Genomic DNA, 14346 nt, shown 5'->3' on the forward strand with positions numbered 1-14346 from the left:
TTACATAGATGCTCACACTCCCTACAGCCACACTACCAAAGAGCATCTAAACAAGAAGTAGACAAACAACACTGCTAGAACTGACATGGCTCTGATAGACCTGTCTCACACATCAGAGTCTCTAAATTGGAGAGACACAGACTTGATGGACGGCCCACTCTGTGAATAAGGAACTAGTTGGATGGTCACAATCAGAGTGCTGTAGACAACAGCACGTTGTCCAGGTGGAGAACAGTGACAAATGGCAACCCTCGTGAGTCTGTACTGGCACAGGTACTATTTTAGATCTTCATCAGCAACACGGGCAGAAAGAACGACTGCACTCTCAGCAAGTTTACAGATGATGCCAAGCTGGTGACGTCAATATAATGGATGTATGGGAACTGCTGAGTCACGGCCTGAACCTCTGATTAATCACCTGAGGCGAGCCATGAGCCAGCCAGAGGAGCACAGGTGAAGGCAATTCACCTGTGCTGCTGGAAGGGGTGGAGCCAGGCTCCACCCCTCCTAGACCTATTCAAGAGCTGGCTACCAGAGGGGAAGGATCTCTTCTGGAGATCCCCTCTCTTGGTGTCTTCTGGTGAGCTCAGCCGAAGGGTAAGCTCTTCCGCTTATTCTCTTTGTGATCATTGTCTACCTTGCTTGATTCTCTCGATTATATTGTGATTACAACATCTTGATATCTGTTGATTAAACAACTATATTGCGATTATAGCATCTTGATTATACACTTGGCGAGCCAAGCAGGCCGAATATACTGAAATTAACCTCATGTCTTTTTTATGGAATTTCTATAAATGGGTCAAGGGGGAGAACAATACTCCTCTAGAGAAAATGATTCCAGGGCAGATCCCAGGATTTGAGGGATCGCCCTATTATGAGTTAGCTACTATCATTGAAAAATGGGGTCCCTTACGCGTTATGGGCAATATCTCCCCATATCGCATGGCGGACTATTTTCAAGGACTTGGCAAGGATGTCCTCACTACTAAAGAAAGACAACTGGCTGCCTCCATGGTGGCATGGCCATTGTTAACTGCCTTAAATCATGCGGACTTAAGAAATAATACTTTAGAAACGGAAAATCAGCTTTTGAAAGACCGCGTTGAAAAGCTGGAGCACGAACTTGGCGTTTTAACAGGGAAGAAGCCAATTCTACATCTTCTCGTAGGCCACATTCGTAGCACTTCAATAAATGATGACCAGACTCCTGAATCAACAGACTTTGTTGATCAGGAGAACAAGAAATCCAAATCAGACCTTGAATGTCCAATTCTGACTGATCCCCTGGAAGTCCATCCTGTTGTAACCCAGAAAACAAAAAAAGTACAGGACAGACCGGCAGGGGTGCCGCCTGATCAATGGCCCCCTGCCCAGACTCATTTACATGTAACGGCACAGCCATACACGGCAACAGAATTAATGGACTTAGTACAACGATTTCGGCAGAAGCCTAGAGAAAGTGTGCCAGCTTGGTTATTGAGACCATGGGATTCTGGGGCAGAAAGTGTCTTGGTGAATGGCCCAGAAATAGCCAAGTTGGCCACCATGACCGTCCATCCTGCTCTCAGACAGAGGTTATATGTAGGTAATCAATATCGTGATGAAAACCATTCCATACTAGAATGGTTAATGGCAGCCTGCCGTATGGTATGGCCGAATAAATCAGACATACCTTTACATACAGGCATGTGGTCCTCCATAGAGGACCTTCAAAACTATATCTGCGAACTGGGTGTAAGAGAGGCCATCTATGAAGATACATTTGATGGCCCTGATATGGTTAAATTTTCAGCAGGGATGAGAGATTTAATTTTACAGCAAGCTCCCTCCCATCTGTACGGCACCCTAGTCTCCATATTAAATCCCCTTGTAGCATCAGAAGCCGTAGTCCAGCAGGCTGCCCAGTTAGTTGCCGACCTGGGAGAAACAGAACGCCTGCAGAGTAGGCGCAATATTCGGTTTTTGGAGGAAGCAGAGGTCCTGCCGGTAAATAAAACCAAAATGCTGGCTACTCGAGCTCCTCCATCGGGACCCATAAGGGTATCCCGAAAACAAATGTTTAATGATTTAATTCGGGCTGGGGTCCAATTTGCTAAGATTGACCGCCAGCCCAACCATGTCCTTCTCCAGCTCTGGAGACAACTAAAGGACAGTCAAAAATTCCAGAGCTACCCTAAGAAATCAAGGGTAAGAGCTATAGAGAGGGTTCCAACAACAACATGGAACCTAGAAGATTTTATTATTCCAAACAGGAAAAAGAAGCCACCTCAGGTGTCTCAGGCCACAATGCCTGAGCCATCAGAAGCAAAAGAATTGGCCCTAGCACAATTCATGGAGTGACAAGGGATGTTAGTCCCTGTAGGGCCTCCAGACGGGACCGGAGGCCCTATGTAGAATTAACGATTTATTGGTCCCGAAAAAATATTCAGAGAGTAATGGCATTGGTAGACACGGGAGCAGAAACATCAATTATCTATGGAGATCTGGGAAAATTTGATGGTGACAGAGTGATGATTGGTGGTTTTGGGGGACAGACTATTCCTGTCACCCAAACATGGTTAAAATTGGGGGTTGGGCGTCTCCCACCCCGGGAGTACAAGGTGTCTATTGCCCCAGTCCAAGAATACATCCTGGGCATAGATATTCTATGGGGTCTGGCTCTCCAAACAACTGTGGGAGAGTTCAGACTTCGACAGAGATGTATCAGTATCCGGGCGGTGCAGGCAATATTAAGAGGCCATGTGAAACATGAGCCTGTTTGCCTGCCGAAACCGCGCCGGATTACTAACGTTAGACAGTATAGACTCCCGGGTGGGCAAGATGAAATATCGAGAATGGTGCAGGAATTAGAAAAAGTGGGTATTATAAGACCTGCACACAGCCCATATAACTCCCCCATATGGCCAGTGCGAAAGTCGGATGGCACATGGAGGATGACAGTAGATTACAGAGAATTAAATAAGGTCACGCCGCCTATTCATGCGGCCGTACCCAATATTGCCTCCCTAATGGACACATTGAGTAGGGAGATAAAAACCTATCATTGTGTCCTAGATCTAGCAAATGCGTTCTTCAGTATTCCAATTGCTGAGGAATCGCAAGATCAGTTTGCGTTTACGTGGGGAGGCAGGCAGTGGACCTTTCAGGTCCTGCCACAGGGGTACGTGCATTCACCAACGTATTGTCACAATCTAGTGGCGCGTGACCTGGCTGATTGGAGAAAACCTGATGATGTTAACCTATATCATTATATTGATGATCTCCTGTTGACATCCGACTCACTGGAGGCAGTAGGACAGGCAGCAGATTTATTAACTGCCTATTTACAACAGAGGGGATGGGCTATAAATCCCCAAAAGGTGCAAGGTCCAGGTCTGTCCGTAAAATTCCTGGGGGTGGTTTGGTCAGGAAAGACCAAAGTGCTACCCAGTGCTGTCATAGATAAGGTTCAGGCCTTCCCAGTCCCTACAACATCAAAGCAGCTGCAAGAGTTTCTAGGTATATTGGGTTATTGGCGTTCCTTTATACCTCACCTAGCGCAGCTGCTAAGGCCACTATACAGACTCACAAAAAAGGGGCAGCTATGGGACTGGGGGAAAACAGAACAGGATGCTTTCCAACAAGCAAAACTGGCAGTTAAACAAGCTCAGGCATTGGGTATATTCGATCCTACCCTCCCAGCCGAGTTGGACGTTCATGTTACTCAAGATGGCTTCGGTTGGGGCCTGTGGCAACGCCACAGCTCTGTTCGGACCCCCATTGGTTTCTGGTCTCAGGTTTGGCACAGAGCAGAAGAAAGATACAGTATGATTGAAAAACATTTATTGGCTGCCTATTCGGCATTATAGGCAGTAGAGCCAATAACTCAAACAGCTGCAGTTATAGTCAAGACCACTCTGCCAATTCAGGGGTGGGTGAAAGATCTGACCCACCTTCCTAAGACAGGGGTGGCCCAAGCACAAACAGTGGCACGATGGGTCGCCTATCTCAGCCAAAGGAGCAGTCTGTCTTCATCACCCTTGAAAGAAGAACTCCAGAAGATCCTAGGCCCAGTGACGTATCACAGTGATGCACCAAAAGAAATACTGGTCGCTCCACCAGAGAAGAGTCCCGTTCAGGAGGGAAAATATCCTATCCCTGAAGATGCCTGGTACACAGATGGGTCCAGCAAGGGCAACCCGAGCAAGTGGAGAGCAATAGCATACCATCCTTCCACCGAGACAATCTGGTTCGATGAGGGGGATGCTCAGAGCAGCCAATGGGCAGAACTGCGAGCCGTGTGAATGGTTATAACCAAGGAACCCGGTGATGGTATCCTGAACATCTGCACAGATAGTTGGGCTGTGTACCGGGGGCTCACTCTTTGGATTGCACAGTGGGCCACCCAGGAATGGACTATCCACGCCCGACTGATCTGGGGCAAAGACATGTGGTTAGATATATGGAATACGGTCAAACACAGGACTGTACGTGTCTACCATGTTTCTGGTCATCAGCCCCTACAGTCACCGGGAAATGATGAAGCCGACACACTGGCCCGAGTTCGATGGATTGAGAATTCACCATCTGAGAACATCGCCCGCTGGTTACATCAGAAGCTACGGCATGCTGGACAAAAGACAATGTGGGCAGCTGCTAAAGCATGGGGACTGCCCATACAACTATCTGATATCGTCCAGGCATGCCAGGATTGTGACGCTTGCTCCAAAATGAGACCGAGATCGTTGCCCGAAACAACAGCCCATCTTGCTAGGGGACACAATCCTCTCCAGCGATGGCAGGTCGATTACATCGGGCCCCTTCCTCGCTCCGAAGGGGCAAGATACGCCCTGACCTGTGTCGACACTGCAAGTGGGCTACTGCAGGCCTATCCAGTACCGAAAGCAAACCAGGCATATACCATCAAGGCACTCACTAAACTGATGTCTGCCTACGGGACACCTCAAGTCATCGAGAGCGACCAAGGGACTCATTTTACTGGTGCAACGATACAGCGCTGGGCAGAAGAAAATAACATCGAATGGCGATTCCACCTGCCATATAATCCAACGGGGGCAGGCCTCATCGAATGGTATAACGGTATTCTTAAGGCTGCCCTGAAGACAGACTCCCAGTCCTTGCAGGGGTGGACGAAAAGACTGTATGAAACCCTGCGGGACCTGAATGAAAGACCTCGAGATGGCAGACCCAGTGCCCTGAGAATGTTGCAGACGACATGGGCCACCCCGCTTAGGATCCAAATTACGGGCACTGATCATCAGGTAAGACCCCAGATTGGTAATGAAAATAATCTTCTGCTCCCTGCCCCTGAAAATTTAGAGCCAGGTACCCATAAACTAAAATGGCCTTGGAAGGTGCAGGTAGGACCCAAGTGGTGTGGCCTACTTGCACCTTGGGGGAGACTATTGGAGGTGGGAGGCTCAGTAGTCCCTCCAGTAATAGGTACATGGCCTACTGATATTGTGGTCAACACTCCGATCTTTATTGCTAAAGGGACCCCCATCATGTCCCTGTGGCAGATCAGGACACCTCCTTTGGTGCCTGATATCGTTATGCAGCCGCAGATATCCGGCCAAAAGGTGTGGTACAGGCGGCCAGGACGTGCCCCCGTACAAGCGGAAGTGTTGACCCAAGACAGAAATACGGCCTGTATCTTGCCCTGGAGGGCAGACCTTCCCCTCCTGGTACCTGTAAAACATCTGTATTACTCCCCGTGAGTCTGTGAGCCTTCAGGACCACCGGAAGGAACAAAATGCCATCAAGTGTTCCAGTGTTGCTGTCAGATCACGTACAACACCCGGTGATGGTCTGCATGGGACTGATGGAACATAGAACAGACCTGCACCTCAGGACCTCATGCCTCCAGTCATATCATCGAGCACTGGCCCATAGAAGAATATGGACATTCACTGATCATCACTTGTCTTGAACTGTACCAACACCCGTCGCGATAAAATTGTATAAGCGTCGCGATATACCGGATCTCTGTATTAGGGAAAGCTTACCCTTTTGTTAACCTGATCAGTGGTTCACGCCGTGAAGGGGTGGAGTGTATGGGAACTGCTGAGTCACGGCCTGAACCTCTGATTAATCACCTGAGGCGAGCCATGAGCCAGCCAGAGAAGCACAGGTGAAGGCAATTCACCTGTGCTGCTGGAAGGGGTGGAGCCTGGCTCCACCCCTCCTAGACCTATTTAAGAGCTGGCTACCAGAGGGGAAGGATCTCTTCTGGAGATCCCCTCTCTTGGTGTCTTCTGGTGAGCTCAGCCGAAGGGTAAGCTCTTCCGCTTATTCTCTTTGTGATCATTGTCTACCTTGCTTGATTCTCTCGATTATATTGTGATTACAACATCTTGATATCTGTTGATTAAACAACTATATTGCGATTATAGCATCTTGATTATACAATGGAGGAAGCAATACCATCCAAAAGGACCATGACATGCTGAGAGATGAGCCCATGCAAACCTCATGAAGTTCAACAAGGTCAAGTGCAAGATCCTCCATCTGGGTTGTGGCAATCACAAACATGAATACAGACTGGATGATGAGTGGACTGAGAACAGCTCTGCCTATGGCAAACCAGTACCTAAAAGAGCCTACTTGAAAGATGGAGACAGACTCTTCATCAAGGAGCATACCGATTGGACAAATGCTGATGGCTTTAAACTACAAGAGCACAGATTTATATATAGATGTTAGGAAGGAGTTATTTGCTCAGAGGGTGTTGAGGCACTGGAATAGGAAGAGATTGTATCTCTTCCTATTTTACAGATGGGCTCAGTGACTGAGGTGTGGATATGACAATTGAAGCCGCCAGTCTTGTCTTAATTAATGGTTAGCATTTCATGCAAAAGCCCTTCCTTCCAGCCAAAAAAGCCCTGGAGAAAATAAAATTTTCAAAAGGAACCCACCTCTTGAAGTATGTATCATCTCATAGCAAAGGCCGGCACAGTTTCTGCCCACTAAAAAAAAAAAATCTACCTGGAGAATCTGATCTTAAGGTCATTCTCAGATACTCTTGAAGAGTCAGTTTAGACATAGTCACTACAGACAAACTGCTTCTCCCATCCTCTATGTGCCTTCAACCTGCTTTGCAGATTTTGAGAGTACAAGTAATACCTTGAGGTGGATAAGAAAAGTTGTCCAATTACACGTTTAGTACTGTAGGATAATCAGTAAGACAGCAAATTCTAAAACCATCAAAAGCTTTGTAGTTACAAATTCAGTGGTATGGGAAGCAAAATAAGCTAAACGCAAGCCATGAGCCTGGAGCTGGCAAACGCATCAAGTGATGGTGGCATGCATAGTTTGAGGGACTTCTCTTGGTCACATATCTAACCACAACTTCTCTTACAGCACTGTATTCACATGCCTATTGTAGCTATAGATTATCTGTAAGGAAGACTTGTTATAGAAAAAGGTGTAATACTAAGTTCACTAGCCAAGTATTTCATCAGAATCCCTTTGAATGCTGAAAGTTAGAGGAGAAGTAGCTGTGATATATTATTCAATTTCACATACATTTGACCACTGTTCCTATGTAGTCCTTAAGTGTTAGAAAAGAATGTGCATATAGCCTATTTGGAGAAGAACTGAAGTCCAATCCAAAGTATCCCTAAAGATGACATGAAAAAAGGAAAATAAAATCACCAAAATGTGTGCTAGTCACAAAACCAAAAAGAACATTAATTTCCCTTGGATTGATCTCTAAAGATGAGAACAAGAAAATCCTGAAGCGCATGGAATTTGATTTTACTTTCTTAGTGCATTTTTATCTGCAACACTGTTGATCTAGGATCATCAAACCAACACACTACTCTATCCCAAACAAGACATTCCATACTGTAGGGATACTTTTCTACATTTTCTGTAATAGGGAACATTTGCTGAGGATGCAAAAAATTAGAACATAAATAATGTTAAAAATAACAAAAATTTAAAAACACATACAAAATAACATTATTCAGCATTATGCTTTGCTTCTGCTGCAAGAAAGACAGAAGGTCTTGCCCCTTGCACAAGAATCAGGTGTTTCTACAAGAAAAAGCATCTCCATTAAGTGAGCACCAGATTCTATTACAAACACAAATCTCTAAAAACAAAAGCAGCAAGTCACTTGCTGTCTTCATATAACTTTGCACTGCTCTAACACAAACAGATAGATGAGTAAAGACTGGGAGTCATACATGTACAGGCAGAGGAAACTGCTCTGGTGGTATGAACTTTTATCAACTCATACCATATCAATGAGGTTATCAACTCATACCATTGCTCCATTAGACAGCTACAGAAATTTTACCTGAGAACCAATATTATTTGTGTTGTAACAACCATTATTTCCCATAATGACCTTTTTGTGTGTGTAATGGGAATCAGCATAAATTCAGCATCTCTGGTCTGCTAGGAGACTAAATCCATTAAAAACAGTACTCAAGATGATGTTCACAAATTAATGTAGCTCCAACAGCACTGAACTGTAAGCATTAGGACCTGTGAGCTGAGTCTGTAAGTCAGACATTGTAGACGATTCCTGGAAAGACGCACTTCAGGGCCCTGTTCACAACAGCCAATAGCCCCTAGTCCGTTTTGGAAATAAGTATTTACCCTTGGATTACAGGCCCCAGCTCTAATTGCCATCTAACAGATGACCTCTGTTTTTTGAATTCTAACACCAGGGTTGCTTCTTTTCAAAACTAAAGAGGAAATTCACCTCTTAATGGAAAATTTAGACAGAAAAAAGACTAATGTTTTGTGTTGTCTAGAAAGTAGCCCTGTGCTTACAGCATTCTTTAGCATTAGAGATATCAACCTACATGGAACAGTCCCTACATGTCTCATTCAAGCTGTCCCAACAAAGTAGAATTCAAAAATCAACTCAGCCAGAGGGAGGGAAAGGAGAAAGCAGCTTTGTACCACAGTGGTCAAGATAGGAAGGGCAAGATTTGGGATCTGGTTCTCACACCGTGGGCACAGTCATTCAAGACATGCTTTTTGTTCATTATTAGAAACAAGAGAAAGCCCTTAAAAGATGCACAATGTACAATTATTCACCTACAATAGGAATAATGAAAATACCCTTTTCTTCTCCCTAACTCCAATCTAACTTACTGTCAGTACACTCTAAATTTTTGGAAAGGCAACACCCTCTCTGATTCACCTGTCTTCAGGCAGCCCCTCCACCAGAAGTAAATCACTTTTTCCAGGGTGGAGGAGTGAGAAGCAGCTAGAACCTGGCTGCAGATAACAACATTTTGTAAGAACTAAGCTACTGGCAGCTGTTTCTTGCTCCCCTATCTCAGGGGAACAGTGTTATAGATGACTAATACTGTTTTACCTAATATTCCGTGATCTCCTTTAAATTTTTGCAGAAACCATCCTTGAGCACACCCAAGACAGCAACTAGAGTGTTTTCTTGGGATAAGCAGAAAAAAATTTGAACTGCCAAGAAATGGATCCTCCACATAGACACCCATTCTGCCCTGTCTGCTGCACAGAGGAGCAGGGATGGAACGGCACAAAGGGTCACATCTGCTGCCCTATGTCTCTCGGGCTCTCATCTCTTGATGAGAGAATGCAAGAGACAGTTTGTTGCAGTCAGATCCAGACACAAAACAGGCAGGAAATACTAACCCTAGTCACCAGTAGAAGTACAGACTACACAGGACTACAGGATGAGGAGAAATGGCTTTAAACTGGAAGAAGGTAGATTTAGACTAGGTCTTAGCAAGAAATTCTTTACTGTGAGAGTGGTGAGACACTGGAACAGGTTGCCCAGTGAGGTTGTGGAGGCCCCCACCCTGGAGGCATTCAAGGCCAGGCTGGATGGGGCTCATCTAGACCATCTCCTGGTCTAGATGGAGGTGTCTATAGCCTATAGCAGTGGGATTGGAACTAGATGATCTTAAAGTCCCTTCCAACCCAAACTATTCTGTAATTTTATATATAATAGGCAGAAAAATATACACTTAATGTTGTAGGGCACAATGGTAGAATTTTGAAATAATATGAAATAAAGTGCTTCAAGTTACACTTGTTTTAAATTTAAAGTGTGCCAAAAATGAGAATAGTTTATGTTTTCATACAGAGGCACCCTTAACCACATCACATCTCCCAAAGAAATCAAGAGCAGAATGCAAATGAAAGAATCCCAAGGGGGCACTGTGGTGGCTAGATAATAATGTCTCTGCAGGTGGCAGGACTTGGCCGATAACACAGAATGACCTCAGATAACTAAGACCATCTATTTCTGAGAAGATCAGTTCTGACTTACAAATACACACAAACATATCACGAAAGTAGTACAAACCAGATTTTTTAAGTAAGATGTGGTAGCAAAGCAAACTTTGTGCTGAAAGTTTTTCCATTAAAGAAATTCAATTGATTCAGGCAGATTCGCAGAAGTGATTCGCATGGCAGATTTCAATCAGAAATGGGAAAGACAAAACGTATGTTCCAAATGGATACACAGTATCATCTTCCAGCTTAAAAATTAAAACATTTCACACTCAAGTGTCAATTCCACTTGAGTGTTATTAATTGCCTACAAATTCCTCTTCTAAACGTTATCAGAGGCTACAGTGCTCATGTATTCTGTTAGTCACCAATACTGGGCAGCAATGACCCTTCATTTATATTCAGTGTTACTAAGATAACTGCATGAAAACACTTCTCATGAACCTACTCCTGAACAAAACCAAGTGTAGTAGCTTCAACAGCAAAATATCAAGTGCTAATATCCTACCGTCTTCTATTTACAGAAGCAGACGCCTAGAAACAGTGAATGTGCTTCTTCACATCAGGCTCTGTCACTTTGGCCAGTTCACTCCTGTAACCTTAAGAGAAAATTCATGTGCACTGTTTTTAACTCAGCTTCGATGTTACAAAGGTTTTTACGGAAATGTGCTTACAATACAGGTTTTGTCAAGCTCTGTTTGTACAAAGATGTGTATCAGAGGCTGAGATGAACCAGAATCTCTTCCCTTGTAGGCTGATTTCCAAAACGCTCCTTCTATTCATACAAAAGAAGACTGAGGCAATGAAAGCAAAGAAATGGGAGGTCAAACACGCGTTCTGTTAATATGTACAAAGTAGAGCAATATGTGACTCATCAAACAGGCACTCCATAGTTATATATTCCACATCTTGCCCCACCCCCTTCAGATCTATTTATTTAAGAGCTTCCTTTAAGAGCCTCTAAAGGTATAGCATTGTACCCTTACAATTCTTTAAAAATATATGCACTGGTGAAAGTAACATCTTTTTACATCTTTAGCTTTCATTACTTGCTCGGTGAACATAATAACACAGACCAAAGTTTGGTACTCAACAGACTAGGATGTAGACTGGATGAGTGGCAGCTACATTTCAATCTTCTTCCTGAAGAGGTAAAGCCTTAGAACTCCACCTTTCCTTCTAGGAAAGCTGATTTTGCCATCAGTAGAGTACACAACTCAAGAAATCTTTAAAAGACATTGCATGAGTCTAAATCACACCTCTGGTTATTCATATCTCCAAATTAGAACAGTCCACATTGAAGTTTTCCACAACCTTAAGTGTGCACACAGGGCACTGATGACTTCCCAACAATATTAAATGACTTTGTTCCCTCAAGTCTGAAAACCTCCTACAGCAACATCGCAGCAGGTTCATCCATACAGGGAGTGTAAGGATTCAAGGAAAAGAAGGGACAACACCTTAATTTTGAAGACTGGACAGGACAGTCTAGAAAAATTAAGATGTCACCATCTAACACTGGATTGTATTCATGCAAAAAAATTCAACTTAAAGTAATAGGCTCTGGATTTCTGCTAAAAGTTAGGGCATCAAAATTTAAGGCATTGATGTCACATCACAAATGAGGTGACAGAACTTTAGTTCCAGTGACACTATTTCTAATTATTCTGTAAATCATGTATTCAACTTATTCTTTGAAACTTGTAAAAGGTCATCTCTGTCGTCTTTGTGCTCCTTGCATAAATGCACAGTGTAACAGTTTGGATATTTATATTTTAATTAAGAATGCTACTGTTTAATATGTAACTGAAATGATTAATGTTTAAACAGTAAATTTCTTCAGTTGTCAAGTTACCAATAAAGGTCTCGCAAATGTCCCATGCAAAAAATGACAACAGAAGAGCTTATGCCCTTGTATTCTCTGACGTCAGAGAATATGACTTACTTTTTCTTGGATTATGTGAAAAACAATAACATCCACAATAACTGTCCACGTTAAAATCTGCAGTTAAATAGGAATAATTAATCAAGTAGTAAGACAAATTACTCTTTGAATTTGGCACATGGAAGAGTGAACACCTCTGTCTCACCTGTTTGGCCTATGTGAAATACTTACATTTGTTCAGCTTACAAAAGATACACCAAGCAGATGGGACCCAAAAGTCTTGTTACTGAAAGAAGCAAGAGCTGCATCTTTCACTCAGACCTGAAAGTTATATATTGCTATGTTCCCTGACTCCAAGAAATGTCATTGGCATCACATCACAAACTGGGAAGCAGTCAGCTCCTTTCTTCTAAATCTTCAGATGCACATGATGCTTAGCTACGGCAAAAGTAATATCCATTCACTTCTGGGAAGTAATTTACTTTAAGTTCAGCACGTCTTCAAGTGTTAATCACAAAAGTAAATCTTAACACAATCAGGACTCTGGTCCTTATTAGATTTAACATGGTTAAGAAGCAACTAAACAAAATTTTGGTAATCTAAGAAATTAGTATAAAACTAAAATCAAAAGAAAATGAATATAGTTAAGAAAAGGAAAGCCCGAAGGAGGGGGTAAAGAAACAGAAGCTAATGATGTGACACTACGTCAATCTAAACTTACTAATGGAATGAGTCATTGCCTATGAGATACCAATCAGATAATGGCCTACATTGCACAAAGATCTTGAGAAATCACAGAAATCTTGGTAATCTTTGAGCATTTTACAAACAGGTGCTTCACGGGAGCACAAAACGCCAACCAGGTTATAACAAACTTCTTGTTATAAACTTGTCCTCCGGCACAGTTACAACTTCAATGAAACACTTCCTTTTCACTCATTGTGAGTATGCAGGCAGTGTGGCTCTTTGCCAGTTACATTCTATGCAGATACAAAATCAGATCTTTCTGAAGACTCACTGCTATAAGCACAGCTACTTTAACAGAGCAGAGAACCCTACTAACTGGGTAATTTTTACATAGGAAGGACAAAGGAGGACAAAGGAACTTCTAGAAAAAAATCCACTTGTGATACTACCACCAGCAATTAAAGCTGCCTGGTGCTGTCAGTGCTTTTTTTTTGTTTTTTTTTGTCTCAATAGTACATGCTAAATATTCACCTTCCACAGGCTGGTTATTTCTTTCTCAGAAAAAAAATAAAATCTTCTCATTCTATTTTAACGCCCTTACTACAACATTTGAAACTACACAGTCAGGGAATGATTTTAAAACTACATAGCTAAATCATATTTTTCAGTCTTCACAAAATGAGTAGGTAGAGTTTGAAAGCATAGAGATGATGAAGACCAGGGCTGTCACCATCTGTCATCTAACATAATCACTTCCATTCCAGTTTAAGAAATCAAGTGAACTAATCACCTTAATAACTCTGGGCTATGGGCTTAATGCCATTTACTACAGTTGACAAAATGGATCCTATTCAAATTTCATTTCTCTTTTACCTCAGCAGAGAGGACAGCAAAAGCTAGAAAGAAGATTTTCTCGATTGAATTCCATCTTAACTATACTAAAATTCAAGTTCTCTGACAGTATAATTTTATTTTGTTCTGTTTTAAAGCTTTTTACAGTTCTTTTTCAGGTCAGAGAAGAACTTTAAGAAAGGTGTTAGAAACCATCTGGCCATTTTAATAAAGGAAGATATTACTGCTACAGAAACAAGAGTAAACTAGAGACTCCAGTTATCTTTACAGATGTAGACCATACAAGCTAAAAATGGTACAGTGTGCCAGCAATGATGTGAAAATTCACATGCATTCAAGCCCAAGCCCAACAAACGTGCAAAACGAGGACCTCCAATGCTTTTCTCTGCATTTATTCACATAATTTAAGGTATGTGAATTAAGTAAGATGACATTAACAAAAAAGCCCTAATACTCCAAGGCGTTGGCTGGATGCATCCCACTCTAACTGCCATTACACGAGCAGCAGACAGACACAAAAGTTGGAGCAAGCGGGAAGTCTATAAAAAGCACACCAGTAAACTTCTAAATCTGCATGAAAGCTAGCAAGAGCTGCAGATTCTCACCATCTCCATAAACAGACAAAAATGACCAATAGAGAAAGACTTTCTAAAATACAGAAGAGAAAATGTTAGACATGTTAC

General features: G+C 42.8%; 1 protein-coding gene across 1 annotated transcript in view; it reads right to left on the reverse strand.

Moving 5' to 3' along the window:
- Positions 1-14346, reverse strand: part of ADGRG2 (adhesion G protein-coupled receptor G2) — a gene marked incomplete at both ends in the record, with an annotated part of 48414 nt that overhangs the window by 28085 nt on the left and 5983 nt on the right. The gene's annotated exons all lie outside the window — the stretch shown is intronic.

Source organism: Tetrao urogallus, assembly GCF_951394365.1.
Source record: "Tetrao urogallus genome assembly, chromosome: 1".
Classification (NCBI taxonomy): Eukaryota; Metazoa; Chordata; class Aves; order Galliformes; family Phasianidae; genus Tetrao; species Tetrao urogallus.